Here is a 19,118-nt window from a genome sequence, read left to right as displayed (position 1 = left end):
CGCTAGATGGGTGGAGGAATCCGATTTGTTTAATAATACCATGGAAAGTGTTCAAGAAATACAAAAAGAAGCTACCCCTACTGAATTGGCTCCTTGGGTACAGGAAGTGGAAAGGTTGGATGAGAATAACTGTTGGGTCGACTTGACAGATAAACAAAGATGGCTATTACCGAGTGCCTTAGTCCAGGCCGTTGTAACCATGGCCCATGGTCCAGCTCATATTGGAGCGAAAGGTATTTGTGCACTTTTGGACCCTGTGTGGAATAATCCGAATATTCAGAAAAAAGCTGTTCATTTGGTTCGGTACTGCATGATTTGTCGGCAACATAATCCTGGAGGGAGGGAAACTGTTTTGAGTGGAAATTTTGCACCTCCGACTCTGCCTTTTGATGTGATCCAAATGGATTATATCCATATGGAGCGCGTCAATAATCTGAAGTATGTCTTGGTGGTGGTATGTGCCTTCAGCAAATGGGTTGAGGCCTACCCGACCAAGGAAAATACTGCCCTAGCAACAGCGAAGGCACTTCTTAAAGAGTTCTTGCCTCGCTTTAGTTTGCCTCGATTGATTTGGACAGATAACGGCGGACATTTTAATGCAGATCTAGTCAGACATATATGCAATGGACTACAGATTAAACAAAGGTTCCATGCAGCCCGGCATCCTCAGTCAGCAGGGTTAGTGGAAAAATATAACGGAATACTGAAACTTAAAATGGCAGAAATACAGGAAAGTACTAAACTCAAGTGGCCCAATACCTTGCCTGTGGCCCTAATGTCATTGAGAGTTACCCCCCATTCCCGTTCAGGTTTGTCTCCTTACGCGACCTGCAAATGTTTGGGGAGTACCAAGGCCTAGTTCATTTAGAGATGTTGAATATCCTATGTTGATAGATTATTTATATGCCTTGACTAACGATCTTCGTTTCATTCATCAGCAGGTAGCAGCAGTGTTGCAGCCCCTGCCAGAGGGTCCCGGACATCGATTGGAACCTGGCCAGTGGGTACTGGTCAAGAAATATCAGCGAGACACCAGCCTGGCTCCGAGGTGGTCTAAACCTCACCAAGTCCTCCTGGCCACGCGTAAGGCGGTGAAAGTGGATGGGAAACGGCACTGGATACATGCTTCTCATATAAAGCGCCTGCCTCTTCTGCTTCCTTATGATCGGCAACATCCAGATGGAATTTTGACACAGGAAGGTGAAAGAGCCACATGTTTTGTTCTTTTTTCCGACACCCTTGAAGTTGAGCAGGGGCTAGAAGAAGGAGTGATGGGATCAAGCAGGGCACCACCAGCTGAATCCGTGATTGCCCCTGATTCTGTCGTTGCCGCCAATCACAAAGCGAGTAGTAGTTCTGATGTTGTGGAGCCGCCTTCCTCTGTGTTGTTTGCCGATCAGGAAACACCTGGCCATGTTCGTTACAACCTGCAGCCGAGAAAACAGCACGGTAACCCAGAAAGTGATGGTAGGAGACAGGGAAAGACTTAAGTATTAGGGTTTGTTAGAATCCTTTTTTGAGGGTACTGAGCGAGACACTGGACTGAACCCGTTGAGAGCTGGAACTTTGGTGGGGCTCTCAGAAAGAAAGGGCCCAGGTTGTATGTTTGCTTTTCAAGGATTTCAACGTGATTCAATCAATTTCTTTGAGATGTACGATAGGAGCCTGCCTCTGAGGCTCTAGACAGACACAGGAAAGAAAAACCCTCTGGCAGGGCGGACTGCACTGTCCCAGTTTAGTTTTGGACTTTTAGTTAGGAACGTATCCCTTTGGTCGTAATATACCTGAAGAAGAACGCCCTTTTGCTCCCCGATATTTGCCTTTTTATGTACCCATGTTTTCAGCTTGGACCATGCGTGTGAAATTAGCATTCGTAATAGTGATTGCAGTTATATTCTTAATATTAATGAGTGTATTCATATATTTGGAGTATAAACACCCGATGCATACGATGTTGAAAACTACTGTTGCACCCCCAGAACACTTGTTTTTCACGTTAGCTCCCCATAAAGAACGACATCGCCAAACCTACTCTAAGAATGTATTTGTTGAAATGCTTCACCAGACACATAGTACTACTAATGTAACAGATTGCTGGGTTTGTGGCCTTTTGCCGTCAGTCATGCATAAGCATGACTTATTCCTCTCTTTACCATTATCATACCTGGGTAGTTGTGAGGCATGGTTGCAGATCTTATCATCCATGTATATGCATTATGTTGAAAACCCAGGGGCGTAACACAGGCCCCTGCAGCCCCCGCGGTGCGGGGGGGCCTCAAGCTCCAAGGGGCCCCCTCGAAACTGCACTCTGGCCGGAGAGCTCCTGATTGAGCTCGGAGGGGGCCCCTCTACATACCGTGCAGGCAGGCCCCCTCACTTTTCATTACGCCAGTGTGAATACCCTAAGCAAAACACAGAGAAAGACTACAGGATGATTTTAGCTTATATTGAGACACATCAAGGATATGACCCCAAGGGAAACGATGGTGAAGGATCATTGAACCCGAAGCTTGTATGAATTTATATACTACTTATCAAAATATTACGTGGTTAAAAAGTGAACTTTTAGATTTTGAAGAATTTAATCATACCCACTATTTTCAACAGTTTATTGCAAGTAATGTGACCAGTGACCGAATTATGCCAATCCCTATTCTGAACAGTACATCTGTTTTCTGTGTTCAGGGAGCGGGGCATGTGCAAGTAGGGGAAAGCACATGTAATTATACGTATCAAATGAAAATTTTTAGTAGCCCCCCTTAACTGACCCCTTCAAATGTGTATTTTGTATGCAGGGAAAATCCTAATACTTGGTTACCACGGGGTTGGGCAAGCCAATGGTATTTGTCATTCTTGTATCCTCCAGTATATCTAGCTCCCCCCAATTATCATAAGAATCATCAATTATATGATTCTAGCTTGCCTCTCATCAGAAATAGGGGACAGATTGGAATGTCTGAGGTCGATCAGACCGATACATCGTTGCAGCAATTTTATGACATTGCTAAAGGTTCATTTCCAATATGGGGCCCGATTTTCACAAGTAGAGATGTAAGGCGTGTATCCCGAGTAGTTGAGCGGGTTATTAATATCATGACAGATATTCTGACAAATTTAACAGAGGAGATTCAGGCTACGAGACTTGTCTCGCTTCAAAATCGTATGGTTTTGGATGTCATCTTGGCTGACCGAGGAGGAGCATGCCGCGTGATCGGCAGCTCCTGTTGTGTATATATTCCAGACTCTGCCCCTTCTGTTCATTTGGCGATCCAGAAGCTACATAGATTGGCCTCTGAAATTCACGTTGAAAATGGGTCCTGGTCCTTTTCTAGCTGGTTCTGGGGATTGGTGTCTACTTGGGGATGGACATTATTGATGATGTTGGCTGGAGCAGCAGGAGTTATATTTATCTGCTGTTTCTGCATGCATTGTGGCCCCGCATGTTGTTCTTATTGCTCTACTAAACTCTCATCTGCATTAGTTCCCACCCCCACAGCAATTAAACAACAAATGATACAACAGGAGATCCATGAGCTCATGGCGATTGATGAGGAGATTATTATTTTTTTTTATAAATCTTTTTATTATTATAACACAAGAGGAATAACATACATAGATATGTTGGGTGTCAATAAACGAATTTCAGCACAGTCGTGGACGGGCAAATTAAGGTATGAAATAATGTACAATCATAAGCAACAGAAATTCAAATGCAGCGTGAATCAGAAGCAGGCAATTGGACAGCACTAACAGCTATCACCCATCAACAACACCCGCCCACCCGAAGTACAGGATATACGGAGCAAACATGGGACACCCAAATACACTTTAGGGAAGAATCAGGAGAATACGCACACAGCTCTTGTGAAGAAGGAAAAGGGGAAATAGAACGGTCATAGAAAATAACAAAGGAAAAATAAACCCCCCCCCCCCACCCTACACCCCTGCCGATGGCTACGACCTAACCCCACTAGCAGCGTGCCTGTCGCCCCCTAAACTACACCCCAAGGAAGGGAAAAAAGATGGAGGAGGAGAATGTAACAAATCAATACAAGCTCCCTGACTCCCATCCCCCGGCAAAGAGCAAACACCCCGTGCCGGAACGGTAGGCAAGTTATAGCAAATCAAGAAACATTTCGTAGGGGAGTAGCAATCAGAAAAAGGAACATCCCGCCCGATTCCCGGCACCACAGAAGCATCAAGCCCATCCCGCAGACAGCAGACAAAGAAAGCAAATACTCAGAACCACGTCTGGCTCTCGCCCCCATAGATATTACCCAACAAAGACAAAAGAAACATTGCTTCAATGTCCAATCCAGTGCAGCTCAAACCCTCACTTTCCATCACGAAGACCCCTTCAAATACTAATGAGTTGTCGCGAGTTTCACACGGTTCAATCCTGGGAATAGTAAACAATTAACATACAATAATGCAAGTCATACAGTGCCACATGACGCTAGACGTGATACCAGTAGAAGCGTGTCCCACATTGTCACCGGCCAAACAAACACCAGAAGGCACCAAAGCACCCTTAGCCCTGGCCCGCACGATCAATTGAAGATACAAAGTTCAGCTGGCCATCCGCCATTTTGGGCATTTCGGGAGACCAGGGCGACCAGGATAATCCGTTGGGCTGCCTACGACAGTCGGTCGGGAACAAGAATGTGAAGTCAAAGTCAGTGTGAAAAAGCACCCTGCACGACTGTAAGTCCCCAGTGCGTGATAACTGGCTCAATAGTACCAAGTCCGGGAGAAGAGGGAGAGGCATCCCATCAATCCACAGTTGAAATGGCGGAAGCAGCATCCGGAGCCGAGTCCCCACCCAGGGTGCAGAGCCAAAACCCCGGGGTCCCTCCTTACCGGCAGCAGACGGCCCAGAGGGTATTGTGTGATCCCGGTACTTCAGTATCGCCATGTCCGCTGGAGCAAACAGTATATTCCGCCCGGGTGCAAGATGTGGCCCAGTGCCCCGCACACGGGAACAATCCCGCACAGCGTGTCTCGCAGCGGAAGTCATGGCGTCCAGCCTTCTCCCCAGGTCACGGGCGATGCAATCAAGGGCGACATGCAGGGCACCAAGCGCTGCCATAACATCCCCGATCCCTGGCGGCACCACGCAGCCATGAGCCGCAGCACTCCTCCTCACAGGTAGCTCCCCGATCGGCTGAGATGCAGCAAGCAGGACGTTGCGCTCTAGGGCGTTCAGCCGGTCTCCATCCCGTCGCCCACATAAGCACGGTCGAGCCGTGCCCAAAGGAGCGGCAGACTCCATGGCGCAATATACGTTAGCGTGGAAGCAGACTCAGCAGACGCCAGGACGGCTATCACACACCAGAGTTCTCAATACCCAGGCCCAGCGTACCTGACGCCCAAGACGTCTCCCAAAACAACACCGGGAGGAAGAAGAAGAGTGTCCGAGCGGCACACGGGCAGGAAAAGATGAAATATGAACACCTGGGTCAATGGTGTAACGCAAGTACTCGGTCCACACGGTGAGCCGGATAGCTGCGGCGAAGGTGTTTTCAAGTAAGTCGACTCATTCCGGCAGGCCGACTCCGCCCCGCAGCAGATGGCCACCGTGGCTGCGCCAGGGGCCGGCCATCATGCTCACCCGAAGCCCCGGCTCCATGTCTGTTCGGGGCCGGAGACCGAGCGAGGGCATTTCTCCGGGTCTACAGCTGGTAGAAAGCACAGGAGCACACCACCGGGGGCAGCGTCAGTTCCCCGTAGCAAAATTGTGGCACGGGTTCAGGATAAATTACAGGATGAGCGTGAAGGATAAGACGGTCGGCGGAGCTGAGATCCTAGGCGGCCATCACGGTCGCCGGCTTGGCTCCTCCCTCCGATGAGGAGATTATTGATGATTAATTTTCAGTTAGTTAGCTACATCACGCGGATTTGAAGGATGAAGGTCCGAATTTCCCCCTTATTATAGGCCTGTACATATATATATATATATATATATATATATATATATTGTTAGCATGATGTAGCTATATAGTAGTATGTCGCATAATGAGTATATTGATTAGTTAGCTTTGCATAGGAAAATACACATTATTTGCGTGTATTCCATGATGGTTAGTCAGTAGAAGAGCCGACTCCATTTTGTGGCCTTAGCTCGACTTCAGGACAGGAACACGTGACTTTCTGTCAATTAAGCAAAATCCCTGGCTTTGAGTAATGGAGAGGCAGCTGAAGATGGGTTGCTTCTTCTCTGCGTTAAAACCTTCAAGGTTGCAAGTGGGTGCGAGCCCGATAAGCACATTCCTGGAGGTGCTATGCGAGTCCTCCCGAGCGTTAGGCAGAAGGGAGTCAACTTCTTTGGCCTTGCTATAATGAACTGAGCTATTCTGAATCTGCTTTGTGTGCCATATATGGTCTTTCCTATGAACCACCTGCACCAACTTGTATTTTTCCTTTCTAGGGTAATGACTTAAGACTGTAACAGTATATATGTTGTCTCCTGGTTATGTGCAGGCAGTCTTCTCTGCGAGCCTCGATGGGTGAGGTTGAGAGAGGCTCCACTTCGAAGTGCTTCGTATAATAAACGATTGAACTTTCTTCACTGCCAACTGACTGATTATTGGTAATTTGGTAATGGTGGGCTATTGGTAAGTATAGCTCCATAGGTTATTTAGTTTTTCGGTACTTCAGTTGGGGCCTGGGAGATCACATATATCTGCACTATATGCAAACCACATGCACCTCTAGGCAACAGGAGCACAGAGAGATTTGGAGACTGTAGCCAGTGTGGTAAATGCCATAGAAATACTTAATAAGTTGTTCCTAGTGGTCTCATGCACAAAGCATTATATACCGACCACATGTAAGTTCAACATAACATGCATGTGTAAAGTGCACGTTCACCCAGAGGTATCTGGCCGCTGAACAACATGTTTATCATTGCCCAACTCAATGTTACTCATGTTGTCGACCTCAGAAGGGCGAATGGTTGAGTAGACCCACCATAATCTGAACCTTTGACCATGATGCTTTATTACACTAAGCCACCCTACCCAGGCATCAGGAGCAAAGAGAGAAGTTGGGAAGCAAAGTAGAAACCAGGAAGAGGACAGAAAGTGTTTAAAAAACTGTCAGAGCGTGGAGTTACCAATTTGGGAAATTCAGACATTTTATTGTAAATACCCACCCTCCCCGATCTAAACACCTGGATTAATTAAGTGACAATTGACATCATTTGACCGCTGAGAACTTCTTTCTACCTGAGTTACACAACAGCCTCCTGTTTGCTCAGAACCAGCTGGCTAATTAGAAAATTAGTGGGACATAAAAACCTGCCGGGAACCTGGCCATACGAAGCACATCCCCTTTAATTGAAGTAAAACTACACATCAACATTCATGCAGCAGCAGTGATGAAGGCACACCGACTCGGGTGGGTGTAACACAGGCCTTGCAGCCCCTGTCACTATACAAATACACTAAGCTATTATGCAGTATGCATTCAGATATACATGCATCTGGCACCGTAAATGTGCGCAGTGGGGCATAACGTGAGGTTGAAGGTGTCCCAAAAACAAAAAAAATGAACAGGTTCATGTATAAAGTAACTAATGCTCAAGCCTAAAATCTGTGCTTAGCATAGTGTGCTGTCCCACTAGTATTTAGCTGCTTCTGTCCATTCATGTGCACTAAAACACAAGTAACATTACACCTACAACAAGCCAGGACTATTGGGTTTGTCAATGGGTGTAATGTGTTTCAGAGAAATAAGCAACAACCCTCAATTTGTGATATACAATACTAAATAGTTTACTCGGTTTCGGTGGGAAGCACTGTAGCCTACTGTTAGCGCAATCGACTCTCAAAAGATGAACGCAAGTTCGAGCCTGCACCGCCCGTGATTTTAAAAAGTTTTCCCTTTTATATTTTAATTGTGGCTCTATTTACTGGGCTCCCATCCTGCGCTATATTTGAAACAAAATCTAGTCCCTGTGGCACTGTTCACCTAAACATTACTGGAAGAAACCAGCCCACTAATCCCAGGGGCCGGGAGTCTAGGACTGCCTGCTCTGTCTTCTATGAGAGGCCAGGGGCTCAGAAGTGGGGTTGACTCTGGCCTGCAGGCTCCCCCCTCATTACAAAACAGGAAACAAACGGGCCTTCACTGAAGCCAAAGATCTTTCATTTGCACAGAGCTGCCCCACTCGAATTAAGCTGCTTCTGTCCATTCATGTGCCATAAAACGCGTAACATTACACCTACAACAAGTCAGGACTATTGGCTTTGTCAATGGGTGTAATGTGTTTCAGAGAAATAAGCAGCAACCTGCACTTTGTGATATACAATACTAAATATTTCACTCGTTTTTGGTGGGAAACGCTGTAGCCTAGTGTGACTCGATTTACTGGGCTCCCACCCTGCGCTATATCTAAAACACAATCTAGTCCCTGTGGCATTGCGTACCTAAACATTACTGTCAGGAACAAGCCCACTAAGCTCAGGGGCCGGGTCTAGGAGTGCATGCTCTTTTTTTTTTTTTAATTTCCGAAATTCTTTATTGTATATATAAAAATATAATTTTACATACAGGGAAGAGGCTTATACATGAGGGAGGCCCCGTGCTCAGAATCCGGGTAATTAACACTGGCTAGTGGGCTCTCCACTAGCGCGGGGGTGCGGTTGACTGCATGGGACGTATATACGTGCTGGTACCGCGTCGATATGCACCTCGGCCTATATCTGGAGTGTTTAAGCTGGCGGCGCTCCCGGATGTGCGTAGGCTTTGCAAGTCTACCTGATTAGTTCAGGTATATGCCTAAGGGTGAATGCAAGCAGGACATGCTGTAAATATTAACATTTTGGGTATTTAATGGTTATATGTGTATTTGGATTCTACATTTAACGGAGCGGGGAGCTGCTGTGAGGACCCAGGTTCGAGGGGTTCGAGTCCCAGCTCGGGCAGGCAGTTTTCAGTGGGATGCGGTCTGTAAGTTATTTCCGTTTGTTTGTGGGGAATGTTGTGTGATGTAATATGTAACTGATAAATATGGTGTGCAAGGCCTTGAATTCTAAGGCAAGAATTAAGGGACCCACTCTATCAATATTTCAGGTCAGGGAAAAGAGGGGCTTGAAATAAACACATTACTATATATTTCCCTCACCGACCATTATACTTTCTCATTAGACATTGTCCATATACATTTGAATAAGCATCAAGGATACAACAGTGACAACTCCAATAATCTCATTATTATTTTATTTTATCAAAGCGTCTCTTTTCCTTTTTTTCATCTCATTGCTTTTTTTATCAAAAAACTTATTTTTTTAAAATTGTTATTTTCCTTATATTTTTCTGTAAAAACACATTTATATATTATTCTTGACTTGTAAAATCACAAATGTATTTCTTTTTAAACAGTGATTATTCAAAATCTAACATGATATAAAACCAATTTTAGAAAGAATACATACAAACACACGCCCCTGGATTGAATTTGATACATACAGTCATACTTCAGTCACACCAACTCATCCAAGCTCACACCAACTACACTCATACAACATCTGTACACAGTTGAGTGATCTGTGACAAGAGAGAGCCCCTGCCAACACCAGAATCTCAATGCAGGGCACAAGACTCAGCACAAGGTCGACACGCGTTTCGGTGGGTTAAAGATGTAGGGACCACCTTCCTCAGGACCTTTCCAGATATCTAGCTTACACTTCCCAGGGGACATAAAACCAGAAAAGCAGTATATATTCGGCCTAATACTGTAGGACAAAGCAGTATGAATCCACCACCTGGAGTCTCACCGGATCTACAGTAATAGTCTGAGGACCAAAAATGTCTATGTGATCGTCGTCTACACTATTTGAAAAAGGTTCCTCTCGAATAGCAGATGGCGAACGGGTATACCAAATGATCAGCTCATGTAGTCGTATATTTTGTAAATACAACTTCTTTCTATTTAGGGAGTACTTTGCTTGATCCTTGAGTCCAGAGTGTTTTGTATATATATACCTTTACATTCTTCTACTCGCACTTCTGTGTCGGCCCCCCAATGACACCACGATGAGAATGATACCTTGAATTCCTCTTGCTGAGCTTAGCCGCTTTTCTTATTGAAACAGCTAGTTGTATCTGATTGGCTCATGCTGTAAGCTGACACCACAGCTCCCAGAGGTGGCAGGCATCTCGTGGCGCTTGTGGGAAATCAGGTGTTCCGATGTATGCAGGGTTTCTTAAACTGATAAGCCCCGAGTACTCTTGAGTTTACTTGAACCATCTGGCCAACTAAGATCACTTATCTCGATTGGTTGTTGGACACCCTATTATTTTCTTTGATTTCAAAAGTAAGCAGCATGCAATAAATATATCCTCCTAGCCTTTAAAGTTTGCATGGGTAGGAGGCAAAGCCTGGCTAATTGGACAAGAGGAGGTTGAACAGCTTGATGTGGAAATGTTTTTGAAACATAATTTTCTGCACATTTAAAATGTCCTTCTTTCTGCGCCACGTTAACATCTAAAGCCATGAGATTGCGAACATTTTGTATTATTTTTATTATTACATGGGTTCATTCTTTCATAAGGAGTGCGTGATTGTATCTCCTTCTAATTTGAATTCTTTTATTCCCCACAATTTTTACAAGGCACTTTTTCTTTTTTACATGACTTTCCGTACAAAAATAGGGCTTTAAATTTTAAGCTTGATAGACAAATAATTAAAACACTCCTCTTCTAAACTGCTACTATGTTGTGGGCAAGATTCTTTGGGGCAGATTTACAAGCCCCTTGCGCCTCTTTTACTCTGCCGTTGCGTCTCTTTTGTGACGCAGCGGCGGCGCAAAGCCAGCGCCATGCTGTGGGGTATTTACAACGTGACGCATCTGGGAGATGCGTCACGTTGTAAAGCCCTGCTCCACATGTAGGTGTTCCGGCGTAGGGGGGGGGCGTTCCGGCGCAGGAACGCCTCCTAAAAGTGGCTGAGTGAAATCTACAAGATTTCACTAAGTCAATTTTGAGTCCATGCTGCGTCAAAACCCTGCTCCTGCTTGAAGCAGGCATAAGGATCGATGCAGAATTTTAAAGATAGGGAGGGCACCCCCGAGCCTTGCTGGAGCTGCGTCGCTCCAGCAATGTGCTGCCCAGCAGCAGATGCGTCACGCATCTGTCCATTTTTGCCCGATGGTGTGGCGCATTGTAAATGCGGCGCATCCATGGTGGCGCAGCCGTGACGCACAATAACTGCTGCATCCCTGCCGATATGCAGGGATGCGCCAGTTATTGTAAATCTTCCCCACTATGCTTAAGACCATAGGTTTAAATTCCCACTGATCACTTTCTCACCCAAGACAATAAATCATACAATTTACATTGTGAAATGTCATTATGTACGAACAGTGCTATACCAACAAGTGCCACTACTAAAATTACACTTTAAAAACCGTCATATACAGCTTTGCAACTGCTTAGTGCACATCACTGTCACTGACCTCCCAGAAATTCCAGCTCACACCCTATACGCTTCTAAAAAGAAAGTTAATCCTTACACCCAGGCTTTTATCTATTCTCAGCCTTGAATATTGTCCAGGAGCCTTGACTGCTCAAGTACTGTTGTAGTTGGGTAGGGCAGTAATATCCCACCATCAATCGCTGCATACCATGCAGCAGGTGCATTTATCCGCCTGGCTGTCTGCTGAGGATGCACAGCCCCCCTTCTCTCTCCACTTCCCCATTTTCTCTGCGTACCATGCAGCAGGTGCCTAAACCTACCTGGCGCTCTCCCAATGATCGGGATGGCTCTCCTGTCACTGACTGGCTGACTGATTCTCTCACTGACTGACTGACTCTCTCACTGACTAACTGACTGACTCGCTGACTGACTCTTCCACTCTCTCTCTTACTGACTGAATAAATGACTGACTAACTCTCTCACTCTTTCTCTCACTGACTGACTCTCGCACTCTCTCACTGACTGACTCTCTCTCTCACTGACTGACTTACCATTTCAATCTCTCTCTCTCTCACTGACTGACTGACTCTCACTTATTGACTGACTGACTCTCACTCTCTCTCACTGACTGACTCTCTCTCTCACTGACTGACTGACCATTTCAATCTCTCTCTCTCTCACTGACTGACTGACTCTCACTGACTGACTGACTGACTCTCTCACTGACTGACTGAATGACTCTCAATCTCTCACTCACTGACTGAGTCTCTCACTGACTGACTGACTCTCACTGATTGAATGACTGACTCTCACTCTTTCTCACTGACTGACCCTCTCACTGACTGACTGACTCTCTCTCTCACTGACCGACTGACTCTCTCACTCTCTCTCTCACTGACTGACTCTCTCTCACTGATTGACTGACTGAATGACTTTTTTAATTTCTCTCTCACTGACTGACTGACTCTCTCACTGACTGACTGGTCTCCCCCTCTCTCTCTCACTGACTGACTCTCTCTCTCTTACTGACTGAATGACTGAATGACTCTTTTAATCGCACTCGCACTGACTGACTCTCACTGACTGACTGGCTCTCACTGACTGACTGACTCTCTCACTGACTGACTGGCTCTCACTGACTGACTGACTCTCTCACTGACTGACTGGTCTCCCCCTCTCTTTCTCACTGACTGACTCTCTCTCTCTTACTGACTGAATGACTGAATGACCATTTCAATCGCACTCTCACTGACTGACTGACTCTCTCACTGACTGACTGGATCTCACTGTCTGAGTAACTGACTCTCTCACTGACTGACTCTCTCGTTGACTGACTCTCTCTCTCACTGACTGACTTACTCTCTCAGTCTCTCTCTCACTCTCTCTCTCACTGACTGAATGACTCACTCTCACTTACTCTCTCACTGACTGACTCTTTCACTCACTGACTGACTGACTCTCTCACTAACTGTTATACAGGTACTATTTCACAACCTTCACCCTCCTGTTATGTATGCCCCCAATAACAAAAAAAACATAACAGGCAACGGATCTATGATGTTACAACGCGTTATTTTACAACGCGTTCCGTTACAACGCAGATTTTACAACGCGGGATCCATTACAACGGATGTCATTACAATGCATGGCATTACATTGCAGGTGCTATTACAACGCATGGCATTACATCGTAAATATAGGTAAGTTGACTTTTTTTTTTAAATGTTATTTAGTTTATTGTAATTAAATTTTTTTAAATAATTTAATTAAAAGACATTTAAAAATTGTCATTAATTTAATTTAATAAAATAATATCTATTTAATAAATGTAAATATAATAAAAATTGTAATTAATTTAATTTAATTAAAAAATGTAATTAATGTAAAATAATTAATTTAATTTATTAAATATATTTCATTTAATTTAAAAATGGTAAATATAATTTAATTATCCCTAAAGCCAAACCCTGCCCTAAAACCTAAAAACACCCCTGTACCCCAAAACCCAAACCTTGTCCTAAAACCTAAAAATACCCCTGTACCCCAAAACCCAAACCCTGCCCTGAAACCTAAAAACACCCCTGTACCCCAAAACCCAAACCCTGCCCTGAAACCTAAAAACACCCCTGTACCCCAAAACCCAAACCCTGCCCTGAAACCTAAAAACACCCCTGTATCCCAAAACCCAAACCCTACCCTGAAACCTAAAAACACCCCTGTACCCCAAAACCCAAACCCTGCCCTGAAACCTAAAAACACCCCTGTACCCCAAAACCCAAACCCTGCCCTGAAACCTAAAAACACCCCTGTATCCCAAAACCCAAACCCTACCCTGAAACCTAAAAACACCCCTGTACCCCAAAACCCAAACCCTGCCCTGAAACCTAAAAACACCCCTGTACCCCAAAACCCAAACCCTGCCCTGAAACCTAAAAACACCCCTGTACCCCAAAACCCAAACCCTGCCCTGAAACCTAAAAACACCCCTGTACCCCAAAACCCAAACCCTGCCCTGAAACCTAAAAACACCCCTGTACCCCAAAACCCAAACCCTGCCCTGAAACCTAAAAACACCCCTGTACCCCAAAACACAAACCCTGCCCTGAAACCTAAAAACACCCCTGTACCCCAAAACCCAAACCCTGCCCTGAAACCTAAAAACACCCCTGTATCCCAAAACCCAAACCCTACCCTGAAACCTAAAAACACCCCTGTACCCCAAAACCCAAACCCTACCCTGAAAACTAAAAACACCCCTGTACCCCAAAACCCAAACCCTGCCCTGAAACCTAAAAACACCCCTGTACCCCAAAACCCAAACCCTACCTTGAAACCTAAAAACACCCTGTACCCCCAAACACCTATACATATACTCCTATACTCATATTTATTTAAAAAATTACTTAAAATAATAAATATTAATTTATAATACTTAAAATAATAAATATTAATTTATAATATTTAAAAACATAAATAAATATTTTTATTTATTTTTATTTATAATTAATATTAATTAAATCATTTATATAATATTAAATAAAATTAAAATAAATTATATACTTACCAATACTTACGATGTAATGGTATGCGTTGTAATAGTATCTGCGATGTAATGCCATGCGTTGTAATGCCATGCGTTGTAATGGATCCTGCGTTGTAATAGCTGCGTTGTAACAGCATTACGACGTAAAAGTTGCGTTGTAAGTGATACACACCCAGGCAACCATTGGGACAGGCAGATAGAAGTTGCCAGTATGGAAAGGCCAAAAAAACCTCAAGAAATTATTTATTATTAATACTTTTTTAATATGGTTGTTCAGTTGTACATAATGCTTTCTTGGTAATATATAAGGTAACAAAAATGCTTCTGGCACTTTATTATAACTTTTCAGCATGCTGCAAACTTCTGTAAGGCACAGCTTAAAGACATAGGCAAAGTCAATATCTTCAGGCTAAATACTCATAAGGTCCCAAAGGCAAGACCTATAGTGTATGCAGGCCTTGTTTAATATCCTCTAGGATCTTTGAGTAACCTGGTCTCAAATGTGATTGTTGCAGTTGTACTGGTCGATAATATCTACTGTTGCTCCAGCGGCAGCAGAAGGGTAATGTGGATGGCCCTTGAAGCGGTCACGGGTAGGGTCCAATATGCAATTAAAGTTGCCGCCCCAAATTTGCGGAAGATCAGCCACTTTAAGTAAGCGGCAGAGTGAATGGCAAAACTGGCAAAACTGCGGATGATCGTGGTTGGGGTCATATATATTCACTAACTTCACATTTAGTCCTTCTTTGTGGAAACAGGACGTGTAATGATTAAGCACACATATTTGACCTTTATTTGACACCCTGCTCCGAAGGGTTGCATGGGGTGACTTATATGAAATAAAAAGGGATTTTGAGGCTTGGCAAGTAGTTTTAAATGCCTGACTGACTCTCTCTCTCTCACCGACTGACTGACAATTTCAATCTCTCTCTCACTCACTGACTCTCTCACTCACTGACTCTCTCACTGACTGACTGAATGACTCTTTCAATCTCTCACTCACTGGCTGACTCTCTCACTGACTGACTGACTCTCACGGATTTACTGATTGACTGACTGAATCTCACTCTTTCTCACTGACTGACTCTCACTGACTAACTGACTCTCTCTCTCTCTCACTAACTGACTGACTCTCTCACTCTCTCTCACTAACTGACTCTCTCTCTCTCACTGACTGACTGACTGAATGACTCCTTTAATTTCTCTCTCACTGACTGACTGACTCTCTCACTGACTGACTGGCTCTCACTGACTGACTGACTCTCCCACTGACTGACTGACCCACAGCACCAAACGGCAGGAACAAAAGATCCCCACCAAAGAGCCACTTTATGGGTGCCCATTGGGTATTGCACCGCCGACCCGACGAGGGGCGAGCCCATATGATGAAGCATGACACCTAGCTTGCTGGGTGTGTGAGGACTGTAGTTCTGAAAAGGCCCCCTCCTGTGTGCCTTCACTCACTTTCATTTTCAACTGTCTAATTAGGTTTTTATCCAGGGGAACTGCGTACTCTTTCTTTTTGATACTCTGTTACAAGGGCACGTACACTGGACCCCGTTAACAAAGCCTTCCTTGTCCCCCTAGTTGTTTGAGATAAAAACACTCAGACCTGTCCTAACCAACATTGTTTGAAAGATTTGATTCAAAGTGACTCAGTGTCTTATTTCATACAGCATAGCCTAATTTCCCAGTTACAGACTATGTTTAGGCGAAAACATTTTACAGAAAAGGTAAGGAAACATCGATTTGATCACTATATGGGGAATGAGAAACAAACAATGAAAGATGTATATGATGGGGAAATGTATTTGGATTTATTCAAGAGTGGATTCCTGAAAAACCCTAACAGCCTTTCATTTGCAATGAACACAGATGGTGTTCCTGTATGTAAAAGTTCTAAAATATCAATGTGGCCAGTGTACTTAATGGTGAATGAGCTGCCTGTATCTCAAAGAAAGCTGTGTGAAAATATATTACTGTATGGTATTTGGGTTTCCACAAAAAAGCCAATAATGTGGTCTTTCTTAAAATCATTATATAAGGAACTTGCACAGCTGGAAAGTGGAGTGTCATTTAAAGATCATAACAATTGTAGTTTTACTTGCCACGCTACCCTTCTGACAATCACATGTGATTTACCAGCTAGTTGTCTTGTTTCAAACAGTACCCAGTTTAATGGGAAGTTTGGGTGCTGGCATTGTCTACAAGAGGGTGAAGTGACTGTTTCAGGAAAAGTGCACTGTAGAGTATTTCCTTACAATGCTGAAAACCCAAAAGGCCCTCCAAGGACACTCGATACTAATACATCTGATGTAAACAGTGCAATAGCTAATATTGAGAATGGACTTTCTGATTACAGTGTAAGAGGGATCAAAGGTCCCATGTGGTTCATGTTTTTGAAACATTTTTGTGTAACCAGAGAGTTTGCGATTAATTACATGCATGGTGTCTGTAGTGGCATTATGAAATTATTGATGACCATCTGGATCACTGAAGAATATAAGCATCATTCATACTCTTTTTATGATAAAGTCAAAGTAGTTAATGACTATTTGAAACAGATAAAACCCACACTGGACATTAGTAGATTTCCAAGGTCTGTTGATGAACTATCATATTGGAAGGCCTCCGAGTTTCGAAACTTTCTTTTATTTTAAGGAATGCCTGTGTTAAAACATGTTTTAGATAGATCACACTATTTACACTTTTGTTTACTTATGAAAGCAATTCATAAGCTATTAAATGATGACATTAGCCAGAAAGATTTATATAGCAGAACAGTGTTTACTTTTGTTTGTGCAACTGTTTAATGATTTATATGAAAAAAGATTTTTAACAATGAATGTTCATCAATTGGTCCACTTAGTAGACAGTGTAAGAGCAACAGGGCCTCTGTTTACTACTAATTATTTTGTTTTTGAAGATCATAATGGTTTTCTTTTACAACATGTGCATGGCACAGTAGGCATAGAAACTCAAATTCTAAATGCAGTAAATATGATACAAGTAATACCTGTGTTAATGGAAAATCATTTGCCTCCTGGTAGTGTTGAGGCTGAATTTTACCAGAGTATGATGTGTTCATATAATAAAACGAGACAGCGATACTTAAAATTAGAAAAATGCATTTACAGTCTTGGTTCTACATACCCTTACAGCTTAACAGAGAATGAATATATAGCAGTAACTCAGATCACTCATATTTTAGGCTCGGATGTAGTAGCCTATAACAAAATATTTTTAGAACAAAGCAATCTTCTTGTTTAGAGCTCAAATTATACTCGTACTCAGAGACCAAAGTGTAATAAAATATGAAACAGAACCTGGAGTGTTTGCCTATGGAAGAGTCACTAGATTCATTCAGTGTAAGCAGGCAGACATGTCTGTTAACCTAGCTCTCATGGTTCCACTTAAGTGTGAATCCTATGACATCAGGGAACCAGTTCATCTGGTAGTAGTAGATAACAACACCACAGCTATGAGGATATCAATGATAAAATGTGCCTGTTTTTACATTCAGGTAGAAAATGAATCATTTTTAAGTGAAATGCCAAATCGATTTGAAATAGATTGAGGCAAATAATGATAGAAAGTTCTCCTACATGCATGTCTCTTTTTATAGCACATTTGATTAGAAATCATCTTGATAAGCATTCTTAACCTGTGCTCCAAGGACACCTAGGGGTCCGCAACACCTACTCAGTGGTCCTAGACTGCTCACAAAACATAGAAATGTTGGCCAAATAATAAAGTGTATATCAATATTAAAAAATGTACAACTGAAATATCAAAACATTTTTATAAATGTGCAGCTAATAGTTCATTTGGTATCCTCACATTGATTTTTGGAAGCAGTGCAAGTACATCAAATACAATATAGTATGGCCAATGGGTGGTCTCAATTGAGTTTAAAAAAGCTTCAACCTTCCCATTAAAAGTTTTTTTTAAAACTTTGCATTTCTTTGTGAATTAAATTGAATATTTATTGATTTGTGTATTTGTTTGATGGATGCTTGCTTCTGTCACTTTGTGTATTATTTTGCGGTGCAAATCAATAAATATCAGATGGCTAAATAAAGATTCTGCTGCATAATGTGCCTCCAGTGATTGCATAATGTGCAGCATTTCTTTTTGTTACGTTATTTACTCTATCCTGCCACATATTGTCATACTTCATTGTCCCTTAACTTCAGTGACTATGCATACAATGGCCAATGTTCATCTTTATTAATGTTAGGCATTGATCCTTTTACAGTGGATGCTTATTTTACATGTTTTGTACAAAGAGAAAGTGACAAAAATAAAAAAAAGTGTTAAAAAATAACCTATGACTCTCTGCACAGTTTGCTAAAGCACATGTTATGCTCAGTTGTGTATAGTAGAAAACGTATATGTCGTTATGCGTTTATCCGCATTTAATCATGCAATCATCCAACAGTTTTTATTTTTCTAGAAAAACGGAAACAAAAGGGGTGGACATGCCCTCTAAATAGACCAGTAATTACTGTTAAAATCACCAGAAGCAAAAACATCTAATTGAAAACACAACAGTACCTTTGAAGTAATCAGATGCTTATTTTAAAATCATCCCAAAGTCATCAGGAACAATCTCATCGTGTAAAGTTATCGGATATTCATTTTCAAGTCATCCTT

General features: G+C 43.0%; 1 pseudogene; it reads left to right on the top strand.

The window, feature by feature from the left end:
- The first annotated feature begins 1,271 nt into the window (after positions 1-1,271).
- LOC144824260 (uncharacterized) lies at positions 1,272-18,039 on the top strand (annotated as a pseudogene).
- Positions 18,040-19,118: the final 1,079 nt, after the last annotated feature.

Source organism: Lissotriton helveticus, chromosome 3_1, assembly GCF_964261635.1.
Source record: "Lissotriton helveticus chromosome 3_1, aLisHel1.1, whole genome shotgun sequence".
Taxonomy (NCBI): domain Eukaryota; kingdom Metazoa; phylum Chordata; class Amphibia; order Caudata; family Salamandridae; genus Lissotriton; species Lissotriton helveticus.
Note: the sequence above shows the minus strand (reverse complement) of the source record. Positions and strands in the feature narration are given on the sequence as shown.